The sequence below is a fragment of the Anomaloglossus baeobatrachus genome, chromosome 3, assembly GCF_048569485.1.
Source record: "Anomaloglossus baeobatrachus isolate aAnoBae1 chromosome 3, aAnoBae1.hap1, whole genome shotgun sequence".
NCBI classification, from domain to species: domain Eukaryota; kingdom Metazoa; phylum Chordata; class Amphibia; order Anura; family Aromobatidae; genus Anomaloglossus; species Anomaloglossus baeobatrachus.
The window spans coordinates 426,113,542-426,128,561 of NC_134355.1; positions in this window are offsets into that span (position 1 = coordinate 426,113,542).

A 15,020-nucleotide genomic window follows, 5' to 3' on the forward strand; every position below is an offset into this window, starting at 1 on the left:
TATATGAGTTTATGCTATCTGATGTGTGTGTGTGTGTGTGTGTGTGTGATTTGATGTATGTGTGTCTTCCAGACGCAGGGGAGGGCGACGTGCTGGGAGATCACAGAGATCTGGGAGTCACACAGACGTAAGTATGATGATCATGGGAAGGGGGGGTTCTGCTTTTTGTGGGGGGTAAATGTGACGCCCCTGCGGTAACCAGGTGTCACAAAAAAAGGTAACATCACTGTAACAGCTCAGGTCCTACATAACTGTGCCAGTCAGTACACACACCAGCACACCTGGACACTTACACTCCAAAACCAGGGTGGGAGACTCCCATAGAACTAGGTGACAGGACTAGGCACTGTGAGCTAACAGGCAGCCAACTGGGGAGGGAGAGATCAGACCTGGGGGAATGGAGAGTGGCCTGGGGGGGGGTGGCAAGAGGGAAGAGAGAAGGGAAGTGGTTGAGAAGAGTCGAGAGTGAAGAGTCTGAAGTGAGAGTTGTAAGAAAGAGAGAGTTGTCAGAAAAGGTGTCAAGACAGACAAAGGAATCTTGATACGCAGTGAAAGTAGCAAAGACCCCGCCAGGACCTGAGGAGAAACATCAGCCATTCAGGAGAGAAAGTAGTTGGAGAGCGGGAGATCAAGCTCCAGGGACAGTGGAATCCTGTGGGGGTGGAAATCTAGGGCTCCCAGTACTTTGCACGCACGGGGTGCAGATCCCAGAACAGACCGGGACTTCAAGCCATCTGTTAACTCTGCCAGGTGGCTGGGTTTCCAGGACTCATCTGCCACCACTAACGTCCGAGGCATCAGCAGCAAAGGGAGGACCGGAACATATTCCCTTAAATAGTCCAAGCTGCCTGCGGCAGGACCCAGAGACCAGGAGGACCTCCAACTGCTCCACGCCAGGGAGGATCCACACACACACGAGTGCATCAGTGGGTGAGCGGCACCAGGTCAGCTGGCACAGGGACTCAGGACTCGGGTGCACCTGGGATCCAGCACGTCCCCAGGGTGCGAACCCAGCTTTAAGTAAAGTGACCAAACTGCATTCCCCTGTCTGGACTGAGTTATTTCCCTGCGCCTTCATGTTAACCCCTACCTACTACTGGGAAAAGCCCTACTTGCGGAGGGCTTCACTATCCACGCTGCTCCATCCATCATCCCCAGGAAGGACCGGCAGCGGCAGCTATACCATCCCTGGCCGCGCACCGCGAGTGGCGTAGTCGGACTATTTGTATTATTTTTTCCTTTTATTTAAAACTGATCGATGGTGCCCCCGGATCCAAGACCCCTCGAGTCACGGATCGCCCGGAATTGAGCAGCTCGGCTGCCCCGGGGCGCGACATAAACTTACCCCAAACCATGTCTCCTTGAGAATAAGACACCCCCTGAAAATAAGACCTAGTGCTTTTTTCGGGGCAAAAAAAATATAAGACAGTGTCTTATTTTCGGGGAAACTGGGTAGTTATGACTATCACAACTACCTCAGGTGAGTTTTTCCCTGTTATTTATTCTGGTACCACCAGGATAAGACACCATTTCCGCCTTTGTCTATTCCAGCAAAACTTCTATTTTAATACTAAGCAATCACTCCCTCCATGGACCGGCAGTATATGAGTGGTTGCTCCATCAGTGTTTTGCACCTGTTGCCTCCAACTTTATAAAGTGGTTTTACTGTATCCTTTGAGTGCATTTGATTCTGTGGCCTGGGCAGGTAAAACACTGTTGCCGTTTGTTGCTGTGAATGGTTCCAAAACTAAAATTGAACTGTTTCGCCATAATGACCATCGTTACTTATGGAGAAAAAAGGTAGAAGCTTTGAAGCCTAAAAACACCATCCAAATTGTGAAACACGGGGAAGGCAGCATCATGTTGTGGGGGTTGCTTTGCTGCAGGAGGGACTGGTGCACTCCACAAAATAGATGGCATCACGATGAAAGAAAATTATGAGGCAATACTAAAGCAACATCTGAAGACATCAATCAGGAATTTAAGGTTTGAGCGAAAATGGGTCTTCCAAATGGACAATGACCCGAAGCATACTGCCAAACTGGTTACAAAGTGGCTTAAGGATTAAAAAGTCAATTTTTTGAGCTGGCCATCATAAAGCCCTGATCTCAGTCCTATTGAAAATGTATGGACAAAGCTGAAAAGGCCGATGCGAGCAAGGCGACCTACAAACATATCGCAGTTAAACTAGTTCAGTCAGAAGGAATAAACCAAAATTCCTACTATTGTGAGAAGCTTGTGGAAGGATATCCATGACGTTTGACCCAAGTCATACAGTTTAAGGCCAATGGAACCAAATACTAATGAAATGTATGGAAATTTTGACTTTGCAGAAAGTAATAAAAATACCTTAAAATATTCTCTCTCATTCTGGCATTTGGCAAAATAAAAAAAAAAAACATGCATATGTGTCTTTTTAGCAGGGCTGTGGAGTCGGAGTCGGAGCTCATTTTGGTGGAGTCAGAGTCAGTATGAAATGCACCGACTCCGACTCCTAAAATATATAATAAATTGGGGACAGTAGTGCAATGCAGAATGTCCTGAATATTTTTTCATAGGAATTTGGGAAATTTATGAAATGTCCTATAAATGGCTGTTCTATTCCTGATCTAAGGCTACATGTACACACAGCGTTTTTGGTTCGTTTTTTGAGGATACGTTTGTCAGCTGCAAAAGCAGATCAGCTTTTTAAATATCCGCATCACCTGAAAGGTTTTTGAGCTCATAAATAATGTTTTCAATAGCAAAAGCAGATTAGAAAAACACCACAATCTGCCATGCTCAGTCTTTGAGAGGATCCTCACAAAACGATGTGTCTGAATGTCCTATCTTGAAACCCATTGCCTTTGCTGGGATGCCCAGAGTCACTGCATTTCACTGAATTATTTCGCCATCATGTTCGATATGTTTGTGACAAGAAAGAAATTGTTAGTAAGACACTGGCAGTAAAAGATACTAAAGCTCATCACACCAGCCAGTTTCTCCAGGCCTTAGTGGAAAAAGTTCTGCAAGATTACGAACTCAAAAAAGAACAAGTTCTTGCCATTGTAACGGACAATGCTTCAAACATGATAAGTACAATTAAACTCTTGAATAAGAGTAATGAACAACAGCTAGAAGAAAATTTAGGATTCAGTATGTTTGAGATGGAAGGCCACAGTGCTGTTCATGTAACTGAGGAACAAACAGGTATTACAACAGATGAACAGCAAAATTATACTTTAGGATTAGATGATCTTGTTGAAGCTGCTTCAAAACACTTTCATATTCATCACATGCGCTGTATTGTGCACACGCTGCAGCTGGCAACAAGAGATAGTCTGCAAGAGGGACCCCGATTTCACACATCCAGCTTTTCATCGGTTTTGCGGATGCGGTGCACTCCAGTACAGTGTATACAGTACAGTGGCAGCACGACAAACGCCGGTCACATGCTGTCATGTGACCCGGAAGTTGCAGCGCTGCCACTGTACTGTATCGTACTGTATTAGCGTTTGCCGCATCCGCCAAACCGGCGAAAAGCTGGATGTGTGAAACTGAGCGGACATGCTGGAAATCTGATTGGAAAAGTGAGGAAATCGGTTATTGCTGCCAGAACCCCTAAAATTGATTCCATCTTGAAGAGACGTGTTGGGAAAGGGGCAATTGTTGATCAAGCCACTCGGTGAGGCAGCACTTATTTAATGACTGAGCGATTGCTTGAACTAAAATCATTTCTTATAGATATGGTGAACCCTCAAGTAACCTTAAATGAAGGTCAATGGACACAGGTGGCTGAATTGAAAGAATTGCTTAATCACCCATTTATCGTGACTAAAAAATTACAAGCTGAGGATTTAACTCCTGGCATTTTCATAAGGGAGTGGAAGAACTTGCTATTTTGCCTGTCCCAAAGAGGAGGTTTAATCCCAGATGGCATTTCTGCTTCAATGAAACGGAGAGAGACACAGCTATTGGAAAATAAAATTCTTCTGGCAGCTGTTTATGTGGACCCAAGCTTGATGATCAACAGCTTACTAAAGGAAAAGAAGCTTTGAGTGAGGTAGCAGTTAGGATGAGCGGCTACAGGACTGCCAGGCAGAAGAGGACTTGGGTCCTGACAGTGCTACTGCTGAAATATCTTCATCCTCATCAGATGAGGAGTTTAACTTTGACAAGTATTTGGATGACATGGAGCAGGCAAAGCGTTGCCGCAAGGAAAAAGATTTCACTCCATCTCCTATAGCAAGCAGATTGACCAGATTTCATTAAAATTTTTCACTTGCTCTCAAAGAAATAGAAAAATTCAACCGTTCATCAAAACTGAGTGTGCATGAGGCAATTCCTTTTTACCCGGAAATTGTTAGAGATGTTGCCCATGTGGTTACGGCTTTGCCTCCAACCCAAGTTACTGTAGAGAGGTTGTTCTCTAGCCTTAAAATTATTAGGTCAGATTTGAGGTCATCTGCGAAGGAGGATCTGATGGAAGCAATTCTATTTCTTACAGCAAATTCATAGACTGCACAAATGTTATTTAGTATGTTTTTGTTGAAAACTGTTTTTTGCCATATAGATATAACACTATGTAATACACTATGTAAGTGGCAAAAAAAGTTTTTAACAAAAACATACTAAATAATAACATTTAGTATAATGCTTATATTGGAGTGAAAAATTTATTGTAATGCAATGTAAACATCAGAAATTTAATTATTTTTATGATACAATAATCAAGATATTTACGGTAGATAGAACATAAAATATATTTATTTTAATACAACTTTAGAACACAAAAAACTGTAATAAATTGTAAATATGTAATACAATATGTAATATATATATATATATATATATATATACACACACACACACACACACAAGATATATATGTAATCTACTGTATATTACATAGTGTATTACATATTTACAATTTATTACAGTTTTTTGTGTTCTAAAGTTGTATTCCAATAAATAATTTCATGTTCTATCTAAATATCTTGATTATTCTATCATAAAAATGATTAAATGTCTGATGTTCACGTTGTATTACAATAAATTTTTCACTTAACTATAAGCAATATATGTGGGAGTCGGAGTCGTGGAGTCGGAGTCGGAGTTGGTGCAAGGGAAATTGAGTCGGAGTCGAAGGTTTGGCTTACCGACTCCACAGCCCTGCTTTTTAGACATGTAAACCTCTGGTTTCAACACTATATATTGTATATACAATATTAGATATACTTAGCTACCCTGAAGTGAGTCTCCACAAGCTATGGGGCCTGCACACCCTGGCCCCCTCCCAGGACAGCAGCCATGACCAGTGCAGAAATTACTGGTCAGCAAGAAGTAAAGGACACAGCCAGAGAAGGACTGAGAGCTGAGCTGCTCCCTGTCACAGGCTGTGCAGACAGTAAGGCTATGTGCGCACGTGTGCGCTCTGCACCGCACCTAAAAGGTGCACTTCAGAGCGCAGCTGAAAAGCTCCGTTCTGAAGCGCATGGTGCCGGCAGAGAACGTGCGCTCTGCATGCAGCTCCTGCCATAGACAGAGCAGAGGCTGCCGGCAAAGCGCACGGAAGAAGTGACATGTCACTTCTTAGAACGCGCGCTTCGGGCAGCAGCCGAAGCGCTGCGCTCTAAGACGCCACGTGCGCACGGCCCCTGCACAATCTCCATAGATTATGCAGGGGACGCAGTTACGCTGCACTACAAAGCGCAGCGTAACTGCATGTAATACGCACACGTGCACACATAGCCTTAAGCTGCCATGTCCTCACTCTCCCACTGCTCTCAGTCCTGACTGCCTCTAGTATTGATTTCAGAGGAAGAGAAAGGACAGCTGTAGAGAATGGATAGTGCTAACATATCATAGGGGTGAGCATTCGTACTTAGGAGCTGAGACGCTTTCCTGCACCCCCATACAGTCCACAGCAGCAGATGTCTCACGGGTCTAGCAGGCAGTAGTATCAATATGTGATGCCGCCATCTTCTGGACACAATAATGAAGTGTACAAGTCAACCCCTCACCAGCAGCGTGGAGAAGGCTGGGGTCCAGGGAATGCAAGCAGCCCTAGCTCAGGAGTGTATCTAGGCTTTCCGACACCTGGGGCAAGAATAGTTTGGCACCCCCACAAGTGGATTAAGTTGTCGTCATGTGACTGATCATTCACATGTGATTTGCACACTAAGGCGGGCTTTGCACACTACGACATCGCAGGTGCGATGTCGGTGGGGTCAAATTGAAAATGACGCACTTCCGGCATCGCATGCGACATCGTAGTGTGTAAAGGCTCGATGATACGATTAACGAGCGCAAAAGCGTCGTAATCGTATCATTGGTGCAGCGTCGGCGTAATCCATAATTACGCTGACGCGACAGTCCGATGTTGTTCCTCGCTTCTGTGGCAGCACACATCACTGTGTGTGAAGCCGCAGGAGCGAGGAACATCTCCTACCGGCGTCACTGCGGCTTCCGTAGGATATGCGGAAGGAAGGAGGTGGGCGGGATGTTTACATCCCGCTCATCTCCGCCCCTCTGCTCCTATTGGCCGCCTGCCATGTGACGTCGCAGTGACGCTGCACGACCCGCCCCCTTAACAAGGTCGCAGGACAGGTGAGTCCATGTGAAGCTGCCGTAGCGATAATGTTCGCTACGGCAGCTATCACAAGGATATCGCTGCTGCGACGGGGGCGGGGACTATCGCGCTTGGCATCGCAGCATCGGCCTGCGATGTCGCAGCGTGCAAAGTACCCCTTAGGCTGCTTTCACACCTCCGGTTTTTCCTGTGCGGCACAATCCGGCGCTTTGCAGAAAAACCGCAACCGTTTTTTTTGCCGCCGGTTGCGGGTTTTTTTGCATAGACTTTCATTAGTGCCGGATTGTGCCGCATGGGCTTGCGTTCAGTCCGGTTTTTGCCGCATGCGGCAGATTTAGTTGATGCGGCGGCCGGATGGAACGTTGCCTGGCACGTTTCTTTGTCCGTCAAAAAAACCCCGCATCACGCCGCTTCCGGCCGATGCGGCGCAATTTGCAATGCATGCCTATGGAAGCCGCATGCGGTGCCCTGCGGCAAACCCGCATCCGGCCGCCGCATGCGTTTCTTTCCACTGCGCATGCTCAGTAGCGTGCCGCAAGCGTCAAAAACCGGACGGGCCGCATGTCAAAAACTTATGCAAAGGATGCGGTATTGTTGCCGCATCCGTTGCATAGGTTTTAGAGCCGCATTGGCTGGCTCTGCTAAAACCGGATGTGTGAAAGCAGCCTTACAGTCACCGACAAACTGCTCTTGTGACGCCCTGGGCAAGCCAGGGGTCACAGGTCACAACACCACACGCACCCCACATTCCCTGCAGGTACACCAGCTAACCCACAAATCCTTGTTGCCTTCCTCCAGGGGCTGGTGTTCACACCAGGGGGTGGACCAGGCGGTTGGTGTCCGCCCACCAAGGAGTTCACAGCTCTAGAGGCAGGAAGTACCAGACAGATAAGCGGAGTTGAGTTAAGGAGTAGGAGGTGAACAGAGAGTAGCTCAGGAGGGAGCTAGAGTGAAGTGAAACATCAGTGGAAGTGACAGAAAGCCTGAAGTTGGTCTGTGGCTGTGTGTGGCTGTGTGTCTGCAGTGGGACTGTCTGGAGGTTGCTGGAAGGACCACGGAGGCTGTGTGCCCGGGGGTCTGGAGCAGTATACAAAGGGCAGTCAGCACCAAGGCAGGGGCTTTTCAGATCCCGGCAAGGCTTGGAGTCGCCGTAAATTGCCAAATCCGTTAGTGAAGGGGACGTCTGTCTCCCAACAAGCAAGTCCTGATTGACGGCAAAGGTCCAACCACAACGGGGAAACACTGCCACCGCCAAGGCACCAGTTTCCCAGTGCCGGCGCCTGCGGGCAAGAGAGAGTGGCTCCTCCGGTCCAGATTGTAGCCGGGGAGCGGGTAACCGGTGGAAATCCATCGCTACCAAATAGACATTTCAAAGGTGCAGGGAAGAGACCGTCACCGCTAACTGCAGGGAACCGCAGCACCGTGAACCGTCCGAGGGACCCGTCCAACCAGCCCTTTGTTTACCGAGAACTGTGTCGTGTTTACTGGCTGAGTGAGTACCTCAGTGCCGCAAGGCACAGCGCTGCCCCTGCGCCCCTGCACCTCACTGGGCCCCGGGATCACCAACCCCTACCCACGGAGGGACAACACAACAACTGGCTGCTCCGCCTCACCATCCCCGGGATCCCCATATAGAGCAGTGGTGGTGTACACTCAATCACCACAAGCGTGGGTGGCGTCACGGACAATAGACTTTATTTCCCCAAAACACCCAATCCCTTTTCACTCACGGGCAAGGAGTGCCACTCGAGAAACCCCCGGGATCCGGCCTACAGCTCGAGCCACCACTGAGCAGCGGCCGCCGGACCCGAGCAGAAGGGGGTGAGCGTAGTGTGCTGACACCCTCCTCCCCGCCCGCGACAACTTGGCGTCACGAACAGGATCCTACCGCTCTGCCGTTGGGTAGAGGTGCGCCTTGTGACCGCCGGAGGTATCCGGCTGAAAATTTCCAGAAGTCGCCATCTTTGGCGCGAAAAGTTCCCGCTCGAGCGTCTTCTCGAGCAGCAGAGGCGCGAAGGCCAGAACTCCGCCCCGATAGGGGAGTGGCCGGAAAGAAGCTAAGGGGGACGGAAGCAAGATGTCTGCGCCCGACGGAGCCGCTGGAGGAGCGGCGGTCGCAGCCGCAGTGGAACCCGCGGATGGGAATGGGCCTGCCCAGGTCCCGGCCGCAGTGGCGGGAGGTGCCGTGGTCCCCGCACTCGCTCAGGTCATGCCGTTCTCCTTGCCCTATGCGCCCGGAGCTGCCTGGCTGCCGCAGTATGACGGGAAACCGGATGCCTTACAGGCCTTCCGGAAGAAGCTTGGCCCGTTGCTGGAGCTAACCCTGACCGATAAGCAACGTGCAGCGATAGTGCTGGGCCAGCTAACCGGTGCGGCGGAGCAGGAGGCGGAGACCTGGGCCGAGGGGGACCGGCTCTCTGTAGCCACCATCTTTGAGAAGCTACAGACTGCCTTTGAGACCCGGACTGAAGCTGAGCTGAGGATGCAGTTCTACCAGTGCCGACAACGGACTACCGATAGCATTCGAGACTATGCTTTACGGTTGCAAACCGCCCTCCGCACGCTAAAGCGGGTGAACCCTATTAATGAGGCGGATAGCAACAAGATGTTAACAGAGCAATTTGCGCAGGGGATGAGGTCCCCTGAGGATCGTAAACAACTCCGGCTGTGGGCCCTGGAACACCCTGATGTGGACTTTGCCGTGTTAAAGGAGCGGGCCATTAAAGCACTACAGCCCCCGGCCTCCGAGGCCCTGGAGCCAGACGGCTCCTGTGGTGGTGGCCCCTGCTCTACCAACCTCTTCCACATCCACCGCCCCAAGCAGCACTATGGAGGAGCTGGCAGCTCAGGTCCGTCGCATGGACGGAGACCTCGCCAAGATCCTTGCCGCACTGCAACCGTTGACCAAATCTCAGCCTTCAGCACCGATACAGCTTGCTGACAGCCCTGAAGATGTCCCCTGGATGCAGCGGAGAAGTGCTAACCAACCGCGGAGCAGGCCTCCAACCTGCTACAAGTGCCGTAAGCCTGGACATTACTTTCGAGAGTGCCCGTTAAACGAGCAACCCCTGGGGCCCCGGGCCAATCCTCAGGAGTAGAACCTCGTGGCCCCTCGGACTGGTGGGATCGGTATATCGGGGCTCGACCCATCATTCCCGTGGTTGTGGACGGCATACCGGTGATGGCTCTCTTGGACACTGGATCCCAGGTAACCACCATACCATATACATTGTACCAGCGGTATTGGGGGACAGACGAGCTGGCACCCCCAGATACTAGTATAACGCTGATTGCTGCTAATGGGCTCCCACTGACTCAAGTGGGGTATAAACAGGTGGCCATGACAGTGGGGCAAGCTGAACTGCAACACCAGGTTATGATTGTGATCATGAATGAGCCCAGTGATCATAACCCGAAGATAGTGCTAGGAACCAATGTGATGGAGCACTGTATGGGTGCAGTGTTGGCCCTACTGCAGCAGCTGGCCGCCACGGTGGCGGGGAGCCGACAGAGAGCTGTGCAGCGTGAGATACGAGCCTTGATGTACCGCCAGCATGTAAATTCAACAGGAGGAGAGATTGGTGGAGTGAGAGTGATGGATGTGGCTCCGTTGCTTGTGCCCCCTAGAAGTGAGATGATGATTTGGTGTAGGGCAGCAGTAGGGCCTCAGGGGCGTGACTACCCTGCCATGATGGAGCCCATGCCCTCCGAGCACTGGCCCACCGTAGTGGCCGCCCGAGGGGTGGTAGACGTGAAAAAGGGGAGGGTGCCCGTGAGAGTGCTGAATTGTGGGGAGGAAGAAGTCAGGCTTCCCCGGTATGCTACCATTGCCAAACTACTCACCTTAGACCCCCACACCATCCACGGAACCAGTCCCTCGGTCTCCCCACCTACTACCGGCACTTCCCCGCCGCAGGGGGAGGTAAAAGAGTGGCACCAACAGCTACATGTGGGCACTGATGACACCCCTACACATCACAAAGCAGGGGTATACAGGGTGGTGCAGGAGTATGAACAGGTTTTCAGTAAACACCCACTAGACTTTGGGCAGATCAAAGGGGTCCAACATCACATCCCCACTGGTGAACACCCCCCTATCAAAGAGAGGTATAGGCCTATTCCCCCAGCACATTACCAGTGTGCCAAAGATATGTTGCGGAATATGAAGGAGGCAGGGGTTATTCGGGACAGCTGTAGTCCCTGGGCCGCTCCGTTGGTACTGGTCAAGAAGAAGGATGGTACCATGCGGATGTGTGTGGACTACCGGAAGATTAATCAGATAACCCATAAAGATGCCTACCCGCTAACCCGTATTGAAGAATCGTTGGCCGCACTGCGAACTGCAAACTACTTCTCCACCCTTGACCTCACCAGTGGGTACTGGCAAGTAGCCGTGGCCCTGGAAGACCGGGAGAAAACCGCCTTCACCACCCCGATGGGACTCTGCGAATTTAATAGTATGCCGTTTGGGCTGTGCAATGCCCCAGGGACCTTCCAACGGCTGATGGAGTGCTGTCTGGGACACCTAAACTTCGAAACCGTCCTGCTGTACTTGGACGATGTGATTGTTTACTCCCAGACGTATGAAGCCCATCTGGAGCACCTGGCCGAGGTGTTCGCGTCCCTTGCCAAATACGGGATGAAGTTAAAGCCCTCTAAGTGCCACCTGCTGAAACCCAGAGTACAGTACCTGGGGCATGTAGTGAGTGCAGAAGGTGTTGCCCCCGACCCTGAGAAGATCACTGCCATACAGGACTGGCCAAGGCCAACCACCGTAAGGGAAGTAAGGCAGTTTCTGGGTCTGGTGGGGTACTACCGGCGCTTCATCAAGGGATACACGAAGATGGCTGCCCCCATGCAAGACCTCCTCGTGGGACAGACCAAGGGTGGTAGACCCATCGGAGCCCCACTGGTATGGGAGAACGGGCATGAGGAATCCTTCCGTCAGCTGAAGGCGGCCTTGACCGGAGAAGAGGTCCTGGCGTACCCGGACTACAGCTGCCCATTCATCCTCTACACAGATGCCAGCAATGTGGGTCTGGGGGCAGTCCTGTCCCAGGTCCAGGAAGGAAAGGAGGTGATTGCCTATGCTAGTCGAAAACTCCGGCCGACCGAAAGGAACCCTGAGAACTACAGCTCTTTCAAGCTCGAGCTCCTGGCACTGGTGTGGGCTATCACCGAGCGGTTCCGCCACTACCTAGCCGCCGCAAAGTTCACCGCTTTCACGGATAACAGTCCGTTGACCCACCTGGACACGGCCAAGCTGGGTGCGTTAGAACAGCGGTGGGTAGCCAGACTAGCCAACTACGACTTCACCATCAAATATAGAACCGGTCGTGTCAACATTAATGCTGATGCCCTTTCTCGAATGCCCCACCTGTCAGAAAGTGGATGCGAGGATGATGACCTCTCGAGGAGATCGAGTTGCCAGCATTCCACCGGCCATCAGTTGAGAAGATCCATGTCCATCAACAACGGGTGAACCTGGATCCGCTGCCCAGTCAGAAGTGGCAGGAAGCTCAAAATCAGGCGCCTGCTGTCCGCCTAGTCAAGACCCTGGTGGAGCAGGGTGCTGCCGGGATGGACCCTGCCGCCCCGGCGGAAGCCCAACGCTTGTGGAAGGAACGGACCCGGTTGTACCTACATCAGGGGCGGCTGTACCGGGAGCTGATCAACCCGAAGACCCATGAGAAAATCCGCCAGTTGGTTATTCCCCAAGCTGATGTACCCACCGTTCTGCAGGCGTATCATGATGGTGCCGGCCACTTCGGGTGGAAGAAGCTGGAGATGCTGTTGAGAGAGCGGTTCTATTGGAGTGGGATGCGGGAATCGGTGGAGGCCTAGTGTCGGGAGTGCGGTCCTTGCACGTTGAGGAGGAAGGATGAAGCCAGCCAGAAGGCCCCCCTTCGCCCCATCGTTACACACCAACCGCTGGAGCTGGTCGCCTTGGACCATGTGAAGCTCACCCCCAGCAGAAGCGGGTACACCTACGCTCTGACCATAGTAGACCATTACTCCCGGTTCATGGTGGTTGTCCCGGTCAAGGACTTAACCGGCCGTACCGCCGCGAGAGCGTTCCAGGCTTACTTCTGTCGGCCCCATGGATACCCTGAGAAGGTGCTCACCGACCAAGGTCCAGCCTTTGAGGCGGAGGTATTCCATGAGTTCTGTCAGCTGTATGGCTGCAAGAAGATCCGGACCACACCTTACCATGCCCAAACTAACGGTATGTGTGAGAAGATGAACCATCTGGTCCTTGGTCTCCTCAAGACGTTGCCATTGGAGGAGCGGAATCTGTGGCCGGAGAAGCTGCCTGACCTGGTCGATATGTACAATAACATCCCGTCCAGCTCAACGAAGTGCACCCCAGTGTATCTGATGAGGGCTCAGCCTGGCCGGCTGCCAGTGGACCTGGAAATAGGACTGGAGGCCCCAGAGGCACTCCCCGCAACGGCTGAATGGGACGCCCGGAGGAGGGTGCAGTACCGACAGATTCAGGAGTATGTGGAAAAGAACCTGGGTCAGAGTCGAGAACGGCAGGAGCGGCACTTCAATCAGAAAGCGGCTGCCGGCCCTTTCCAGCCGGGAGAAGTGGTGTTGAAGCGGAAGAGAAAAACCCATAAGCTGGATGATCAATGGGAACAAACCCCATACGTCATCCAACCCACAAGATGGGAAGATGGAAAGGCTTACCAGATCAGTCGTGACCAAGGAGGCACCTTGGCCACGGTTTCCCGGGACCATTTGAAAAGGTGCCCACCAGCATTGAGGACAATGGTTGAAGCACCAGTCCCTTCCCCAGTGGAGAAGGCAGAAGAGGTGATCCACACTGTGATGGGTGACTTCCCAGCAAACTGGCCTACGCAGAACGGCGCGGTGATTCTTCCAGTGATACTGTTCCCACAACCTGTGGATGAAGAAGTGGTGGAAGCGGTCAACCGTGAGCCAGAACCAGTGCCAGTGCCCAGGGATGAACCTATGCCCAGCTCCCCTATGCCTCCGCCTGCCCCACACGATAGCCGGGAGGAGGAACCAATTGTTCCCTCTGCCCCATTGCCTAGCCCCACTGACACCGGACCCCGGAGGTCCACCCGTTCCAACATAGGTAGACCCCCACTTAGGTACAGGGAGACCGTCCTTTAGAGAGGGGATCAGTAAGGCAGTTATGAGAGTTGTCTGGTTTAAAAGTTTGAAAGATGATGAAAAATGATGATACCGTGAAAGTCACCTGATTGTCTGCTGTGATTGAACCGGCCGGAGCCGGCACTGTTGTCCCCGTGGGGACCGTTTAAAAAATTTTTGCATGGGAACTATCCATGGACAAGCCCGTGAACTTGCAGGGCAACCACAAACGTTAAGTGGCTTGTAAATATGTTGTTTGCCGTTACCGTTTCCGCAATGCCGCCTCCGGAGAGGCAGGTTGAAGGGAGGGCCCTCAGCAGAGCAGGCTGGGGCCCAGCCACCAAAGGAACCGGTGGCTACCCTCTGGAGGGGAAGGACAGATCCCGCTCGGGTACTGTGTCCTGGACTGTGGGTCAAGGGGTGCTGCCTGGGTTTTAGGGGCAGCATCAGGGCCAGGTTGCTTGGGTGGGAGAGAGCGGAAACCGTAACCGTAAACCGTTATGCAACGTTAAAGAAATGTGCCTCCCGTTTTGGGAAGAGTTATTATTAAAAATGTACATAATTTACCGTTTACCATGTTATACCCTTTTACATTTACAGAAAACAAAAAGGAAAATAAAACCGGTGTTGGACGGGCAGCCCGAGGACGGTCTGCGTTTTGCTAAGGGGGAATGTGACGCCCTGGGCAAGCCAGGGGTCACAGGTCACAACACCACACGCACCCCACATTCCCTGCAGGTACACCAGCTAACCCACAAATCCTTGTTGCCTTCCTCCAGGGGCTGGTGTTCACACCAGGGGGTGGAGCCAGGTGGTTGGTGTCCGCCCACCAAGGAGTTCACAGCTCTGGAGGCAGGAAGTACCAGACAGATAAGCGGAGTTGAGTTAAGGAGTAGGAGGTGAACAGAGAGTAGCTCAGGAGGGAGCTAGAGTGAAGTGAAACATCAGTGGAAGTGACAGAAAGCCTGAAGTTGGTCTGTGGCTGTGTGCCCAGACGGAGTCAGCAAGGTCAGCAGACGGCGGTGAAGGTCTGCAGTGGGACTGTCTGGAGGTTGCTGGAAGGACCACGGAGGCTGTGTGCCCGGGGGTCTGGAGCAGTATACAAAGGGCAGTCAGCACCAAGGCAGGGGCTTTTCGGATCCCGGCAAGGCTTGGAGTCGCCGTAAATTGCCAAATCCGTTAGTGAAGGGGACGTCTGTCTCCCAACAAGCAAGTCCTGATTGACGGCAAAGGTCCAACCACAACGGGGAAACACCGCCACCGCCAAGGCACCAGTTTCCCAGGGCCGGCGCCTGCGGGCAAGAGAGAGTGGCTCCTCCGGTCCAGA